Source organism: Amia ocellicauda, unplaced genomic scaffold (genome assembly GCF_036373705.1).
Source record: "Amia ocellicauda isolate fAmiCal2 unplaced genomic scaffold, fAmiCal2.hap1 HAP1_SCAFFOLD_112, whole genome shotgun sequence".
NCBI classification, from domain to species: domain Eukaryota; kingdom Metazoa; phylum Chordata; class Actinopteri; order Amiiformes; family Amiidae; genus Amia; species Amia ocellicauda.
This window is the reverse complement of record NW_027102677.1, coordinates 143828-162744: the sequence shown is the minus strand read 5'-3', so window position 1 is coordinate 162744 and position 18917 is coordinate 143828. Positions and strand designations below refer to the sequence as shown.

The 18917-nt window shown below is 42.2% G+C and overlaps 3 non-coding genes across 3 annotated transcripts; all 3 read right to left on the bottom strand.

The window, feature by feature from the left end:
- Positions 1-436: 436 nt before the first annotated feature.
- Positions 437-508, bottom strand: trnag-ucc (transfer RNA glycine (anticodon UCC)). The gene has a single exon. It is a non-coding gene; the product is annotated as a tRNA-Gly (tRNA).
- Positions 509-2889: 2381 nt separating this feature from the next.
- trnaw-cca (transfer RNA tryptophan (anticodon CCA)) lies at positions 2890-2961 on the bottom strand. Its single transcript has one exon. It is a non-coding gene; the product is annotated as a tRNA-Trp (tRNA).
- Positions 2962-9616: 6655 nt separating this feature from the next.
- On the bottom strand, positions 9617-9688 carry trnag-ucc (transfer RNA glycine (anticodon UCC)). Its single transcript has one exon. It is a non-coding gene; the product is annotated as a tRNA-Gly (tRNA).
- Between the last annotated feature and the right edge of the window lie 9229 nt (positions 9689-18917).

The window sequence follows — 18917 nt, the reverse complement described above, 5'->3', positions numbered from 1 at the left end:
GTCATCGTCGCCAACATTGTTGTTGGTGAGCATGGAGAGGAGTGTATTTGCTTTTAAAGTATATTCAAGCAATGAACACGTCAAATAAATGTAATACCGAATACTTTTGCACGCAAGTGCACATGTATGTTACAGCGCTTCTGGGAGCACGGCCCACGTCAAGCAAGAGGGCGCAGTAAAGGTCTGCGAGTCAAGTGTGATGTGGGTATCCTGCAGCAGGGAGAGGAACCTTTGTTTTTCTACAGACGAAGCTGGTGCTGTGGGATACTAGTGTAAGGCCATTTATTCGTCATCTGTTCATGCGCAACGGTTCACCAGAAGTGTGTTAGTGAAAACAGCGGTAAGTGCAGGCTTAGTAGGGTCGCAATAGCTTGAATGGTGTCGAACTCCCCCGAAGCATCACAAGTGTGATGGCGGAAGCCTAGAAAGAAAACGTTGCGTTGGCCGGGAATCGAACCCGGGTCAACTGCTTGGAAGGCAGCTATGCTCACCACTATACCACCAACGCCCAGAAAGTCTCTCATTCCATGACTTTTGATGCATTTCAGATCATTCATCTGACTAGATACATGCGAATAATCACAGCCTACAGTGTAAAGCTTCTGATTTTCAGACAGGGCGTGTTGAGTGTGCTAAGTAACTTGCTAAATTCACTAACAAACAGTCGCTGCTCTTACTACAAAACAGGTGCAAGATATATCATTCTTAGCTAAACAAACCACGTAAACAATCAATGTAACTCTTAACTAAACTAGGAAACGCGAGAGAAAAAGGCGATACTTAGCTGCGGCGACTTGAGCGACTTCTCAGCTGGCTTGCCCGAGTGTCCAGATGCATATGTGGAAATACTTCTATACAAACCATGAACATAGATTCTCGATAGATGAATACTGTTTATTTAAAGGTCAGTTTTTATTTAGCGCATAGTTTATTGAATTTACCCACCAAGGTGGAACACGGACAATGATGTATTTGATTGACAGTGTAACTTGGACTGTTGGAGTAACTTGGACACCCATTGGAATGGAAAAACAAACTCGAGAGAAAAGTGTGTGTGTGTGTGTGTGTGTGTGTGTCACCTGCTGGTAGTGATGCATTTACATAACCTACAGACTATTTGGGCTGATTGTTCCTGGTGTATTAATGAAACTTTTCAAAGCGGTGGCTTACGTAGATGACATCACAGTCATTGTTAAGAATGGCAAGGATGTACCTTACCTTAAATGACTGTCAGAAATGAATTGAGTTTCTTCAGTGGTTAATGGCTTTTACTGGGGGAACTAGGTAGAAAGCAAGCCACTGTCTCTAGCCACATTTTGGACAAATGGACAAAACTAGATGGATTTAAAAATAGACGGATAGACAGTCGGATGGCGTCTGTCTACAATATTTTAAATGATAATAGTATATGTAGTATATGCATGTGTATTATAAACTAATCTTTACAGAAAAGGGGTAATACCATAATAAAATGCTGATGAGAGGAGAAGAGATCTTATTCACTGGCCAAATACATGATTTCGACAATTGTCGTACATCTTGACGGCACTTAGCTTTACTTTTCACAATGTATGACTGCACTTACTGTACTTAACTGTATACATTGGAAGTTGTAAAATGTATTATCTTGAATTGCTTTGTTTAATGTAAATTTGAATTTGTAATGTTTGATGCCTTGTACTTAACTGTATTCTTGCACTTATGTTGCAAGTCGCCCTGCATAAGGGCGTCTGCCAAGAAATAAAAATAATAATAATGTTTAATAATAGTATATGTAGTATATGCATGTGTATTATAAACTAATCTTTACAGAAAAGGGGTAATACCATAATAAAATGCTGATGAGAAATTAAGAAAACCGTAAAAGAAAGGCATTTTAAACCAGGACCTCTCGCACTCTAAGAGAGAATCATATCTCGAACAAACTTACATTAGTGACATCTTTACACTAGTGCCACGTAGAAAGCGGTGCGCTCCAACAGCTGGAAACTTTCTCAGTCTCAAGTTCAAGCACCTTGTGTGTGACTGCCATCTAATGTTGCTGACTAATAGCACTATTGGACTAGAGGAGCTGGGGCTGGCAGAAATTCAGCCAGGCTTTTCTACAGGCGCAAACTCAGCTGATGCTGTGTAGGCTACTCCGTGTACGTCAATGAAAGTCTAGTGACTTCAATATACACACCCCGATGCACCCAAAGAGTGATTGTCAAAGTATGAGTGACTCGCTCCATTAGCAGCACCGACCTGCATCTCTCTGTGACACCCGGCGCCTCCGTCTGGATAAGCTGCTGGTAATGCCGAGCACGGCAGCAGATCTTGTACAGTGGAACCCTAATAATATTCCTAATAATATGGCAACATCCTGGGGGGTCGGTGTGCCGCGCCACAGTGCAGCGACCTTAGCGCATCACTAAAAGGCACCTTAGCGAGGCCTCGGAATCGCTCAAACATGAACCGAGAAATGAACATTGAATCCCATCTACTATTATTACCTAGTAGTGTTGATGTTATCTAAAGTATTTCTATACGTTTTTATTAGTGTATGAATTGTGTCGACCAGGGATCAGAAAGTGAGACAGTATAGGGTAGGCGGTAATCGAAAGCACAAGAAATACATAAAAGGGAGCTATACAGCAGTGAATAAAACACGGATTGTGACAGTCCACTGTTAATAGCCTATAACAAGGCAGATTAAAATATAACAAACGATACGGATTCTTAAAATCAAATATAATTTCAACGTGCAGGAGACCAGACTGACTTTTATGCATCCCCTCGGGTGTAGATGCATGTTACTTAGACTAACAACGTTTGCATTCTAGGATATTAATAACACTCTCCACAGCAGGAATTATTGAGTGATATTACAGGGAATGTTGAGTAAAAGACTGACCCCGACGTGATTTGAACACACAACCTTCTGATCTGGAGTCAGACGCGCTACCGTTGCGCCACGAGGTCCTTAAACTTCAGTTAACACAGGACGTCAAGGAAAAATATTGGGAACTATGGTGATGTTTTGCTAGTGACCATTAGGTTAATGAATGGGCAACTGAAGCATTGACGTGATGAAGAAGTTAAACAGAATGCTAAAGAGATAGTGACAGTGAGCATGACACAGAACACATGGCATGACGAGAATACCAAGTTAAACTTAAAGCAGAAATTACAGAAAGAAAGAAAACAAAGAAAACCGGACACTGCACATATGTTTGGTCTTTCCTATATCTTTAATATGATATCTCAGTAGTTTAAATTTGATACAGAAATTATTCTGGAATCCCATGAAATGGAAAATACAGTGAAAATAAAACTATATCTGTTATATTTATAACAAATATATTCCGCTTATACACTCACCTAAAGGATTATTAGGAACACCATACTAATACTGTGTTTTACCCCCTTTCGCCTTCAGAACTGCCTTAATTCTACGTGGCATTGATTCAACAAGGTGCTGAAAGCATTCTTTAGAAATGTTGGCCCATATTGATAGGATAGCATCTTGCAGTTGATCGAGATTTGTGGGATGCACATCCAGGGCACGAAGCTCCCGTTCCACCACATCCCAAAGATGCTCTATTGGGTCGAGATGTGGTGACTGTGGGGGCCAGTTTAGTACAGTGAACTCATTGTCATGTTCAAGAAACCAATTTGAAATGATTCGACCTTTGTGACATGGTGCATTATCCTGCTGGAAGTAGCCATCAGAGGATGGGTACATGGTGGTCATAAAGGGATGGACATGCTCAGAAACAATGCTCAGGTAGGCCGTGGCATTTAAACGATGCCCAATTGGCACTAAGGGGCCTAAAGTGTGCCAAGAAAACATCCCCCACACCATTACACCACCACCACCAGCCTGCACAGTGGTAACAAGGCATGATGGATCCATGTTCTCATTCTGTTTACGCCAAATTCTGACTCTACCATCTGAATGTCTCAACAGAAATCGAGACTCATCAGACCAGGCAACATTTTTCCAGTCTTCAACTGTCCAATTTTGGTGAGCTTGTGCAAATTGTAGCCTCTTTTTCCTATCTGTAGTGGAGATGAGTGGTACCCGGTGGGGTCTTCTGCTGTTGTAGCCCATCCGCCTCAAGGTTGTACGTGTTGTGGCTTCACAAATGCCTTGCTGCATACCTCGGTTGTAACGAGTGGTTATTTCAGTCAAAGTTGCTCTTCTATCAGCTTGAATCAGTCGGCCCATTCTCCTCTGACCTCTAGCATCAACAAGGCATTTTCGCCCACAGGACTGCCGCATACTGGATGTTTTTCCCTTTTCACACCATTTTTTGTAAACCCTAGAAATGGTTGTGCGTGAAAATCCCAGTAACTGAGCAGATTGTGAAATACTCAGACCGGCCCGTCTGGCACCAACAACCATGCCACGCTCAAAATTGCTTAAATCACCTTTCTTTCCCATTCAGACATCCAGTTTGGAGTTCAGGAGATTGTCTTGACCAGGACCACACCCCTAAATGCATTGAAGCAACTGCCATGTGATTGGTTGGTTAGATAATTGCATTAATGAGAAATTGAACAGGTGTATCTAATAATCCTTTAGGTGAGTGTATTTGCCTTTACTAATATTGTATTTTATTTTACAATAGGTTTAATATAATAAGGTCCAAATAATAAATGTACATATTTGCACATGCTTGCTTTTGGTGAACAGGTAGAATTGGCCATTATCTGAAAAAAACATGCACTCACCTAGTTATTCACAGTTTAAACAGCGCCAGTGAATATTGGGTTTTAATGTTACAGGAGTGACGATGAAGTTATTGCGTTTAGTTGCTTTAAATAACTACAGTGGTTTGTGGATAACAGGAATATGTGCACATACAGAAAAGTTAAAAGTAACGCTGGGTAAGTACATAATCAAATCAAGTTTCACGAAAGATGATATGCTTCAGATACAACTTAATAGTAAAAATGCATTATGGTAAAGAGTTAATAGCTTTGTTGATAACCTCAACGTATGCTAATCAGTCTCTGTTTCGTGTTTATTATCATAATAATTGTAATTATTATTAGTAGTAGTAGTATTCTACAATAAAACTTGCATAAGTTCGAATTGTGCCGATATGTTTTCTGCACAAGGAAAAGTATATATATTATTAAGTTACACAAGCATTGTAAAGAAACCAACAACATATAGGCACCTGGGTGTGTTCTTCCTACTTGGATAAGTAGGTTAGCCGGCTAAGTTTCAGGATAACTTGGCATTAACTCGGGATTTTCCATTCTCCGTAGCGAGTTTAAAGTTCAGCCAGCTATGTTTCCAGAGCAGCATGTCCAGCATCTCAAACCTGCTCCCTGTCAGGTTAACTTGAAGTTAGATGGCTAACAATCTGACTGTATTTCATCTGCCCAGTTAAATGACAGCTGACTGTGTCCCCCAACAATGACGGCGCCGTTCCTAACAGATCCAGTAGTGATCCAGACCCAGTAGCTTTTCTGCGAGGAATAATTCATAGAGATTATAGATTTAAATTATACAGATTAATTATTTGAGCGTTACAGGTTCGGTCGGAAAGGAATGATTTACGTAGCCGATTAATTAGGACCGCACATCAGTCATTCCGCCCTGGGCCGGCCCTGACCAATTTGATGCCCTAGGCAAGATTTTAGCTGGTACCCCTGGCATCGCAGCCAATTCCACCACCGATCATTGTGTTCATACACTCACACAGAAACTGCATAGCTTCATGTCTTAGATTTTCTTTATTTTTGAAACAATAAAAAACCACACAAAATAAAAACAGTATGCAAGAAACAAGTGACAAAACGAATTATGAATACAATATAAATTAGTATTGCACGAAAAAACTATATTACCGACACCATAGTGCAAGATGCATAATGTAGCAGTGTTCTACAGCCTTACTCGCCTTGCCTTTCTTGCAGCAAACAAGTGACATAAAACGAATTATAAATAAGTGGATGTTTCCTGCAGCACACTTGAAAGAAAAAGTACATTTCTCAAAATTATGTTATAGGTAATGGAGGTTGATGAAAGAGTTAAATAGCTGATCGATCAAAAGGTGTGATCGTTGTGGGGCATCGGTAAGAATGCACAATTCTCATTCATTCCAAACAGTGTCCCTTTATTGCATCACTAGCAATGGGCGTTAGCCTATTTTGGTATTTGTTTTGTGTGTTTTTTATTGCTTCTTGTTTTGTTTTATTTATTCACTTTCCACTGTCAGCTCTCTGCATTCCTTTCCCATCTCTCACTTCTTGATCCTCTGCAATCCGCCTTCCAAACACCGCTCACACCACTGAGACTGCTCTCCTGGCAGTCACTGACTCCCTCAACTGTGCTCGGGCAGCCTCCCTCTCCTCAATCCTCATCCTCCTTGGTCTCTCCGCAACATTTGACACCGTCGATCACTCCATCCTCCTCTCCTGCCTCGCTGACCTTGGAATCTCTGGGACTGCTCTCACTTGTTTCTCCTCCTACCTCAACGACCGGACCTATCAAGTGGCGAGGTTCCTCATCCACCCCTCAACCTCTCCTCACAGGCATAACCCCCGGGTTTAGCTATCCTCCCGATGGGTCACACTTCGGTAGCTACCTTTTTTACTTTCATGGGGCCCTGAAATCCTCGCTGCGCCCCTGGTCATGAAAGCTGTAATGTCTGGTATCAAAATACATTACTGGCTTTCGGCTTACACACGTCATTTCAACCCACTTGCTCAAGCAGACCGAGTAAACGTTTACTCGAGGTATACGGTCACACAGAAGGAGCATCCCAAGAACACCAGTAAATGGCGTAGAAATTCTGAAAACATGCACAATTTTCCACGATCTAAGCCCACAGTTTACGTGCAAAATCTAACGTCTGAGATGATGGTATCCATGTAACATTCCCGAAATGGACGCATTTTAAAAGTGCAAGGTAACGGTCTGGTCCATTTATTGTGGGTTTCAAGGTAAAGTACATTGCTGATAGACGTTTCATGGTTAATGCGGATCAGTGGTTTCCTTTATCATTATGCTCTCTAAATTGTTGTGGGTCTGTTGTACACTGTTCAGTACTGTACATCGTGTTTTAATCCTAACTTGATAAAACACTTCGATTCATGGCTTTGTAGCCCCACCAGTGACGTAAAAAACCACTCGGTAAGATCATTAAAACAAAGTATTAAACAAGGCGTAATGCACAAGACAGTCCTTTGCCCTGTGCAGTGCTGCGGGTAAACAACTCGTCTCTAGTGCAATAAACTAAGACCATGTAAACCCGAGAGGGAGAGGGGCATTTAATCTGTGACTCGAGCATATTGTCTCCAGTGAGGTCAATACACGCGTCAGGGATATGTATGCTAAATGTAATGTAAATATGATGGATATAATGTATATTGTGGTGGAGTTTATAAAGATAATGTCAGGGGAACTTTAGTGATGTTCTGTGTTTTCTAAATTCCAAGCAGTGGGACTTTAAGTCATAACTTTGTGAGGAATTTACATGTCTTTATAAATTATATATCATTATAAAGTAATAATCCAGCTCACTTTGCTAGCTAGCCTACTGCCAGTTGCCATCCAAATGATGATAATGATCAGCTAGTAGTTAAGTACTGCAGTAGTTTGCCAGTTGTCAGCTAATGATTTTTCATAGTATTGTATTATTTAAATTCAGTTTTTTGTGCACTATAGTATTTTCAGTATTGAGTATTTTTGGTGTGGATGTTATTTTACCTAAACAGTTTATTAGTTATTGCTCTGATTTCAATATGCATAGTGCACTATTTACATTTGTATTGATTATTACATCAATTTCTTCAACAAGTACAGTGTATGTTAAAGTGCAATACATGTTCTGTGATGTGCATTATTTAAATGTTTGTGTTTATTTTAGTTTTAACTAAACATTCTCTATACGCCATAAACATGGGCACCACTAAAATGTTTTTCATCGAGAGGGGGGATGGTTCTGGGGCTACTATCAAATCTCGCATATGGCCCCCAAATGGCTAGGGCCGGCTCTGGACATCACACATTACATAGGATGGGACTGACGTTGGATGCGACTTTTCGTGACTTAAATCAAGTAACAAGTTACTAGTACACACATAGCCTCTAAGTGTACTGAGTAATGATACTCTCTCTTTCGTTCATTCGTTCCTTAGTATAATTACCTTTAGTAGTAGTAGTACTGGCCACTACTCGGAAGGTAGCTATGCGCACCAATAGATCACGAAAGCTTTCTCATAGTTTTGTGTTTTAGATAATGGTTCAATACGGACTCAATCCCCTTTCATGGACATGGCAGGGAACTTGCAGTTAGAACTAAGGAGTCTAATAAGACTTGGTGGTACGCAGAACTGAAGTGCCAAGTGACAGGCTATCACTTTCATTGCACACCGCATTGTCTTCTCGCAGGGAGCGAATTGGGGAAATGTTGGATTTACGGCATCATGTAGAAAGACTGAATGGTTTAGTTACAGAAAAAGATAAAAAAAAGATAGTGACCTTTCTTACTAGCTGAACTAACCTGCATAAAATTAAGAAGATACAGACATTTTCATGCAATTATTTCAAGTTACAGTCTGCTGCTCAGACACAGTTTGGCGCACAGATGCAACTATCATCAACTCAATTATAAACATATATCTAGACAGACAGAGAGACAGACATGGACTACATATCGTGCACATTGTATGAAATCATGCTGGTATATGTAGGCTTGTAGATGATTGTTAAGAGGCCTATTTGGAAACATACGAAATGAGATATTACCATAATGAAGTCATGATACATGAAGGAAATGTTTTTCATGTTGGCAAAAGTACCCTGTCAAAATGAAAATGAATGAGAGAAGACTAAAACAAAGGGCTCGTCCGGGATTTGAACCCTTTGAATCATACCCCTAGACCAACGAGCCACATAGCACAGGTTTCTGTGAAAACTAGTTAACATCGGTGCCACGTAGAGAGTTGTGCGCTCCTGTATTTGAACACTTTCTCCTTCAAACATTGCATGAGTGTCTGACTGCCGCCATCTAGCGGTGCTGACTGACCGATGGCTCGGGTATCTTGGATGTTGTTAAATGACATAACTGTCCGCCCAAGACACTGATGACCAAGGGTCATAGTTTTCCCTTGTAATAATAACAACAATAGTAATTGGAGTGAATGGAAGTGGCATTTCTATTTCACTTTACTTTAGCCGTCATCGTCGCCAACATTGTTGTTGGTGAGCATGGAGAGGAGTGTATTAGCTTTTAAAGTATATTCAAGCAATGAACACGTCAAATAAATGTAATACCGAATACTTTTGCACGCAAGTGCACATGTATGTTACAGCGCTTCTGGGAGCACGGCCCACGTGAAGCAAGAGGGCGCAGTAAAGGTCTGCGAGTCAAGTGTGATGTGGGTATCCTGCAGCAGGCAGAGGAACCTTTGTTTTTCTACAGACGAAGCTGGTGCTGTGGGATACTAGTGTAAGGCCATTTATTCGTCATCTGTTCATGCGCAACGGTTCACCAGAAGTGTGTTAGTGAAAACAGCGGTAAGTGCAGGCTTAGTAGGGTCGCAATAGCTTGAATGGTGTCGAACTCCCCCGAAGCATCACAAGTGTGATGGCGGAAGCCTAGAAAGAAAACGTTGCGTTGGCCGGGAATCGAACCCGGGTCAACTGCTTGGAAGGCAGCTATGCTCACCACTATACCACCAACGCCCAGAAAGTCTCTCATTCCATGACTTTTGATGCATTTCAGATCATTCATCTGACTAGATACATGCGAATAATCACAGCCTACAGTGTAAAGCTTCTGATTACAGACAGGGCGTGTTGAGTGTGCTAAGTAACTTGCTAAATTCACTAACAAACAGTCGCTGCTCTTACTACAAAACAGGTGCAAGATATATCATTCTTAGCTAAACAAACCACGTAAACAATCAATGTAACTCTTAACTAAACTAGGAAACGCGAGAGAAAAAGGCGATACTTAGCTGCGGCGACTTGAGCGACTTCTCAGCTGGCTTGCCCGAGTGTCCAGATGCATATGTGGAAATACTTCTATACAAACCATGAACATAGATTCTCGATAGATGAATACTGTTTATTTAAAGGTCAGTTTTTATTTAGCGCATAGTTTATTGAATTTACCCCCCGAGGTGGAACACGGACAAACAAAAATCAAACCTGCTCAGTGTCAGGTTAACTTGAAGTTAGATGGCTAAATAAATTATACAGATTATTTATTTGAGCGTTACAGGTTCGGTCGGAAAGGAATGATTTACGTAGCCGATTAATTAGGACCGCACATCAGTAGATAGTAGGGTTTTTTGGGCGCGGCCTATTTTGTTATGACGTATGCCCTAAGCTTATTAATATTCCTACGTCATAATTGGGGGGCGTGATTTTAGAGTTATTTCCTTAATTATTCCTACGTCATATCCGTCAGAAAGTGTACACCCCTAAAACCCTGAACAACAAGGCCACCCATAAAGACCCCCCCCCCCCTCTGAAGGCAACGCCCCGAAACTCTCCTCTCTATTTAAGACCCCGCACTGCTTTTAGGCAATACCTCTTTAATTCTCAGCATCTGAAACATCCCGCTTCTTCAACATGTCCAGCGACATCAACATGAAACCCCGCAAGAAACAATCCCGGGCAAGGGTTCCTGTACTCACCAATTTGAAGATTGAACGCTCCTGGGTGTTGTTCTGGGGGGGTCGACGGGGTTACCGCTTTAAAAGGGATCCCAGCTATGTTGGAGTGGAGCTTTTTGCTTTGGGAGAGAAGGAGGGTACGTTGGAACCTTTTGAGACGGTGATTGAATACTCTTTTGAGGACTGGTTGAAGGTGATGGCATGGAGAGACCTGGGGCTTGTGGATAAGACTATAGAAGGCTTGCAAGAGGGTCCAAGAGAAGGCGAAACGGAGTCTCCGACTCAGAGTTTTGAAAGGTGTGAATGGGAAAGCTTGCAGAACTACGGTACAGTGGTGAAGAGTCTATCTCTAACTACTGATCGTAAGGTTTTGTTTAGCAGTACCCTGATTACAAACCCTATTGAAGGGGTTGTGGAGGATCCAGAAAAACAGGTTACTGAAATTATGTTTGACGCCGTGGACTGGCCGTTCTTGAAAGAGGTCATAAACTGTATAAATGATGGTTTTGACATCTTGACCAAATGTTCACAACTGGATTCTGTTAGAAGTTGAATATGCTGGATTATGGATTATATATCCCCCTTGAATGACGACGACGATGATAAAACAGACGACCTGTGGGGGGTTGGAGGGGGGTCTGACGGCTCAGGGTCTACTCTCTTCTAAGAGGGCGGTGTGTCGTGACGTAGTGAAGAGATAGGATAAAAGGCGCAACAATTCATTCATGGTTTAAAATTAAAGAGAATGTCTTACCCGAAAGCTGCGGACGTCGACAGGCTCTACAGGCCTCTTCAAACCCGGGATCACCCCTGGTTCTATTCCCCAGATTTTGTATACACTCCGGAACCCTCTGACTGCGGTTACCCTCCAAGACCTCAGACCCCGGTCCCTCAGGACGAAACAACATGCGGAGCGATGGATGTCCAAATGAGTCTCGGGGATCCCCAGCCTCTGGAGCTCATGGAGGGCCTCGATTTTGCCGAACTGTCTACCGTCTGTGCGTCTCAGGAGGGGGTCAGTCCAATGGATGTAGAAACACCCCACAAACCACCAGGCGACCCAATGAGCATCGGACTGTCTCGGGGGCGTGATGAAGACGCAGGATTTATGCCCGGGGTAGGTGTCCAAGTAAGCAGAGTGGTTAAAAGCACCCTGGTGTATATTCTGAGTGCTCTCATCGACCGAGCTCTGAAAGAAGTCTGTCGGGGGTGTGAAGTGAATCACCCCAGTCAGTTGAGACACAGTTGTTTGTTTGAACCAGACCGTTACTATTTCCTGTTCTATTTCAACGTGTTTTACAGAAGACTGAACAAACCGTGGCTGAAACCGGCACTAATCAAGGCTCTGTCTTACTCCCACATACATGTCACTGCTGGACAAGTCCAGAAAATCATAGATGAGATTTTGCTGGAGCTGAAAAAGGAGCCGTTTATAATAGAGAAACTTGGGCAGCTGCTCAATGACCTGGATGAGCCAAGTAGAAAAACCGCTGGCAAGCTAAAAGCTTATTTCTTCCGTAAAGAAGTTAAAGCTGGGGGCAGCGACGAAGAATTCGACATCTACGCCACTGATTCAGACTCTGACCTGAACTAAGGGACTTTGAACATGGGGAATGTTCTGGACTGCTGCTGCAACTGGTTCTGTCATCAACACTCTGCAGCTAACCTGAGAGCGCTATTACACCATGTGCTTGACAGAAAAGTAGCCAACGCGAGCCTTTTCTCTACAGATTTAACCATCGATGAGGATCAACTTTCAAACCTGGAAAAGTTCATGGCTGCTGTAACAAAGACCGGGGGGTACGAACACTGGGATGAAGCGCTCAAGGGGGCCAAGAATGATATTAGGCCATTTCATCAACATCTGTATGACCTTTTACTGAGCATGTTTAATACCCCTCTGTTTACTTTTAAAATAGGTCATATTGTTGTTTTATTTACATATGTAACTGAGGTGTGTGCCTACAAGATAAAGAAACAGGTATTTGTTGATATAGATCAAGTAACCAATCATCTGATTTCTTTTTGTCTGGACCGTAGAAAAAATTGTTGTGTATGTTATACTTTTCTCAAATGTCTAAAAAGGGGTATCTGCTCTCCTGAAGTTGAATAAAAAACCTTGTATAAAAACTTTGCGCATAGTGTGGGTCTGTGTGTTTATTTGGCAGAATGACTCGGCAAGCTCCCCAAATGCATGAACTATACTACAACCCAGCCAAGATTGGGGGTTTGGCGGGTAAGAAGGGTTTTCAAAGGGGACTCGCTGAGGCCGGTGTGAAGGTTAATGATGTGGTTGTTTCAGAATGGTTACGGGAACAAGACGCCTATACCTTACATAAACCTCTCAGGATTAACTTTAAAAGAAACCGTGTATATGCAACTGACATAGACTCACAATGGCAAATGGATCTAGTCGATATGTCAAATTTATCAAAACATAACAATGGTCACGAATTTATGTTGATGTGTATCGATGTGTTATCAAAATATGCCTGGGCTCGCATTCTACATAATAAAACAGGTCGGGTGGTGACAAGGGCCTTTGAGGATATATTGTCCCAGGGACGATGTCCTAAAAAACTGCAGACTGATAAAGGAAAAGAGTTTCTCAACAGAGAATTTCAGAATCTACTGAAGAGACACAAAATACATCATTTCACCACCGGTAATGAGCTTAAGGCATCGGTGGTGGAGAGGTTTAACCGCACCATAAAGACCAAAATGTGGAGATATTTTACAGCGGTCAACACGTTCAAGTATTTTGATAAAGTTCAGGATTTTATCGATGCTTACAACCAAGGGTATCACGCCAGTATTAAAATGAAGCCTATAGATGTTGATCAAAGTAATTCTTTTAAGGTCTATAAAAAATTATACGGCCCATTTATTAAGAAGGGGAAAACTACTTATAAGTTCAACATCGGCGATGTGGTTCGCGTTTCAAAGCTAAGGAGTACTTTTGCCAAAGATTATGAACAAACATTTTCTGACGAATATTTTACAGTTACCGAACAGGTGGCTAGAGACCCCCCCGTGTACCGGTTAAAAGACTATGACGGGGAGGATATAGAAGGAACGTTTTACGAAGCCGAGTTACAAAAAATTATTGTGGGTAAAGACATTGTATACAGAGTTGAAAAGATATTAGCTGAGAAAACCCAGAACCGGAAAAAATATGTGTTGGTGAAATGGCTTGGATGGCCTGAAAAGTTCAATAGTTGGGTCCCTGAACAACAGGTTTGTGATATTCAAGCCTTATAACAACATGCCCGCCGGTGTGAGGGGGTCATTACATTCGATACTCAAGATGGAATCAGGAGGCTTCTACGTGACTCTACCCAGTAACGCCTCTCTCGATATATACCCTAAAAATGAAATATCCAGTTACACGGTACAATTTGGAAAATCTATAGATCTAAGGGGGTCGTGGGAAGTGGGGTTGGCGGAAATACAGTATCCTTACACTTGGGCTGTTTTACAAGATAAGGATGCCACCTTCGCCATTTTTGACGATGTTAAAAAGAGTCAATGGACATTCACGATGCAAGGAGGTTATTATGACAATGTGGATACAATATTAGATGAGATGCATAAACAGTTCTCAGAAGGCACCCCCAACATCAAGCTATATTACAACCCTATTAAAAACAGAGTGTACAAGGTGTCAAAACCTGGTATTAGCATTCAAACCAAAGGACAACTGGGGCGTATATTAGGGTTCTATTCTGACACAGAGAGCAGGTTCTCAGAAGTGGTGGCCCCCTTCCCGGCTGACATCAGGGGCGGCTTTTACACTCTTTATGTGTATACGGATATCATAACACACCAGAGGGTCGGGGATAGCTATGTCCCCCTTTTGAGAAATGTACTTCTTAAAGGTAAAAGCAATGACATGGTCACAATTACTTATGACAAGCCACACTACGTACCAGTCTCAAAGACCCACTTTGACAACATCACGATCGAAGTAAAATCGGATCAGAATATCAACGTACCCTTCCGCTTCGGTAAAGTTATTGTCAAACTACATTTTCGACCCCTGAAACAGTGTGTACATTATTAAAATGGCTACCTCGAGGGGTTATGTAGATCCTAGCGCCTATGTGGATTATTACAAGATGCAAGCCGGGAACGGCTTGCCCGGTTTTGTAGGAGCCCCCACAATGTATGGAGCCGGTCTAGGAGGACTCTTTCGTGGTCTCTTTAGAATGGCCGTACCCCTGCTTAAGAGAGGCTTTGCTATAGCCAGACCCCACTTGAAATCAGCGGCTAAAAATATTGTTAGTGACGTGTTCACCAATGTTATGAACCGGGCAGCTAGCCATGAGCAGCAGGAGGGTTCGGGTCTCATGGTAATGGCGAGGAGGGGGGGTAAAAGAAGAAACAGTATGTGTCCACCAGGGCGACGAAGATCCGTGGCTAACAAAAAACGAAGAAGCTCTCATTCTCCAACATATCGTGGAAACACTCGGAGAAGGAAGCAGCACAAGAAAAAACCTGCAAAAAGAAAGTCTCAAAGAAAGACAAATAGAGCCTCAGGATACATCTTTTAAAAATGTCTTTTGTCCACAGTCTATCGGAAGAATGCGTCAAATCAGAACTGGATCTGTTTACAGTTCCATACACTCAAACGAGTATAGATAAGAGCATATATGTAGAGATACCCCCTCTTTCCGCAATTTCAGATACGGCCCCTCTGGAGTTTTTTATAGCTGGCAATGGCGAGGATTATATTGATTTGAATAACACATTTATTTTAATGAACTGTAAAGTGACTGATGAGGATGGCGATGCAATCGAGAAGACGGCCAACGCTGGGGTCATCAATTACCCGGTGGCCACCATGTTTTCACAGGTGGATGTGACCCTGGGAGATCGGCTCATTAGTCAAAGCAGCAATACTTACCCCTATAGGGCCATGATGGAGTGTATCCTTAATTATAGTGAGGAGACCCTAAGCAAACAGTTCAGCCCCGGCCTTTTCTTCAAAGACACCCCGGAAGCTATGGACGACCAGGATCCAGAGGGACTCAATAAGGGTTTGCAAAAAAGAACGGCCTTTTCAACAGAAGGGAGGACCTTTGAGCTAATGGGACATATTCATGCAGACATATTTTTCCAAGAAAAACTCATGCTCAACGGGGTAGACATTAAAATTAAAATGATCCGTAGTAAAAGTGCTTTTTGTCTGATGACCCCTGATACTGAAAAATATAAACTGACCATATTATCGGCCTCGCTGTTTGTGAAAAAAGTATCCGTCTCCCCGGCGGTTAAACTAGGACATGCGCAGGCTTTAATGACGGCAAACGCCAAGTACCCGATCGAAAGAGTCTATATGAAAGTCCACAGTATCCCTGCAGGGACACGGGTGATGAACCAGGAAAATCTGTTTCTAGGCCAGCTCCCAAAACAGGTTATTATAGGTCTCGTGGATAATGATGCATTTACCGGGGTTTACAACAAGAACCCCTTTAACTTTAAACATTATAACGCGGAATTTATAGCACTGTACGTCGATGGTGTGCAGGTTCCATCCAGACCTTTTCAACCTGACTTTGAAAACGGCAACGCGGTTCGTGAATATTACAGTCTAGTACTGGCTACGGGTCGCCATCTCAAGGATCAACCTCTGCTGATCGATCGCCGGGAATACTGCAGCGGTTACACCCTGTACGGTTTCAACCTGACCCCTGACGAAGAGTGTGGACAACATTTTTCACTGATGAAGACGGGCAATATGCGTTTGGAGATGCGTTTCAAGCAGCCTCTACCACGCACTGTAAATATGGTCGTGTATGCTGTGTTTGACAACATTATTGAGGTGAATCAGAGGAGAAAGGTTCTGTATGATTATTATTAAAATGAACACCAGAGAGCTCAACCACATCATGAATGCCCTGGACGGCTCACGGAAAGTGTTTCAAGGAGTCTACGCCTGCGACCAGCTGCCTAAATTTAAGATCAAGAATTTACCTGCAATGTACATAATCAACACACACCCTAAAAATATGCCCGGAGAACATTGGCTGGCTATTTATCTAAGGGAGGACCGCCGTGGGGAATTTTTTGATTCCTATGGAAACCCCCCGGATTTCAGACCTTTCCCTCGGAAGATCAATAACTTTCTGCTCAACAACTGTCAAGAAACCATTTACAGCGGTCGTCAAGTACAAAGTCTTCAGACCTTCACTTGTGGTCAACACTGTGTGTTTTTCTTATATCATAGATCTAAAGGAAGGTCATACCCCAATATTATGTCCTTGTACAGTGAGGATTTAGGCCAAAATGATAAAAAAGTGGCAGAGTTTGTCAGGACACTGTGGACCCCCCCTTATAACACAATTACTTACGACCCTAGCCAGCCATGTATACAGATGGGGTGTTCTTGTGAGGATTTTAAAAGATGTCATGCGTGTTAAAGTGAAAAAATAATGAAAACAGCCTTTGAATCATTAGTTTTGTTTTTATTCAGCACAAATCTTATACAAAGCAGGGTTATGTTATAAATAAATGTACAACATTTGAAAATAAAAAATAAAAATAAAAAAATGGTTTGTCGGTTCCTTATTTACAGGGGAGACAAATAAAAACATGAGATTAATAAGCTTCCCAACGATGGATAGATCCTGAGGAGGGTTGCTCAACACGGTCAGAGTAATGAGATATCGGCGTCAGATCAGTCACCACCTCTTTACACAGACGGATTTTTTGTCGCGTTTCCTGGTTAGGGACTGTTGATTGGGGTATGTTCAGACAGGCCATCGCCTGTAGGAAAGCATTCCAGCCTACAGGTCGGCGACTATCGGGTACCTTATTAGTGCTAGTGACACTCTTCAACAAATCAAACATGTGTGAACCTTTGAGCAGTTGTCCTTTAAAAACAAATTCACCCTGTTCATTCCAAGTCGTTACCCGCGGTTTCTGAACCATTTTGTGCAGAATATATTCTGCATGTCTTTTGCTTCTGGCCGGCATGTTTCTCAAAACATCCGTTACAACATCTCCCTCTGAACTCTCAACAGGTTCGGGCACCGCAACATCTTTATCAACCGTACCCCCCGCATCAGTCCCAGAACCATTTTCTTGAGAGGCCATGGTTAAAGTTAAAATGTTTTGATCTTTTTCACCCTGTCTAACCAGACGGAGGTAGAGCTGTAACGTGTTGCTATACATCTGGGCTTTGGAATACTGATTTAAATCGGCCCTGGCCAGTATAGCTTTCATTTCAGAGTCCAGGTTGTTTTCGGCCGTTTGTCTAATGGGCTCTGGCCCGACAACATTTTTTCTCAGTTTCTCAAGCTGCTCCTGAGGGATCAAAAACATTTTCTGAGCATATTCCATTATTAACCCACTCTGGAAGCTAGAAGACTGGTTAGGAAAGGCACGGCTATGCTCAACAGCGGTCCTATAAAACCTCCGGTTTGATTAATCTTCTTTCTTTTTCTTTTAATAGAATACTTCTTATTAGCGATGATCTTGATAACCGCTTTTTGTTTTTTGAGTTTAGAATGTTGAGAAGGGGTTAGGGGTATATTACCGCGTAAGATGTTAAAAGCTATTTCACACAGGGTCTCGATCAAATCCGAGGGGGCCCCTGCCAGCACAGCTTTCCTATGGCACGGGCTCCCCTCAAATAACATTTGCAAAAGCGGCAGATTTCTTTTAATCCGAACAGACATTCTTATTTATTTCCTTTTCTTTAGCACATACACTGCCGGCCAATCGGGCGGGCACAAACCTGTTCTGAGGCGAAAGTCTTCTGGGGTTTGTGCTTTTAAGTCCACAATCAAGTACCCGTAGGGTTTTTTGGTGGCATCCTCAAATGCCTCCAAAAAGAATTTGGTCTGGTTAGGGTACATTTGACGAGCCAAGACGGTGACCTGTAGTTTATCTCTGGGGTTTTTAAAAAGAATTATATAATTGGCATTTAAATTAATAGTGCGGCTTTTTTTACCTTGAAAAAATAGATTTTGAACTAAATAAATAATACTTAAATTCCTATGATGAGTGTACTTTTGTAAAGCTTTTTCCACTTCACTGTTGTCACCGGCCTGCTCCATCAGGTCATCAAGGATCACTAGATTAGTTTGTCCGGGCGGGAACAGGTCATCGTCACACAACGAGGCGGGGAGACCTTGCACAAATTTCAGATTATTTTTTTTTGATGCCAAATCATCGTAGAGAGGTTGCCAGCAAGAGTAACACCACACTATGTTGTCAAGAGCTTGGGACACGGTTGCGTCCACATCTTCTATGATGTTCTTTATAAGATAGCTCTTACCCGAATT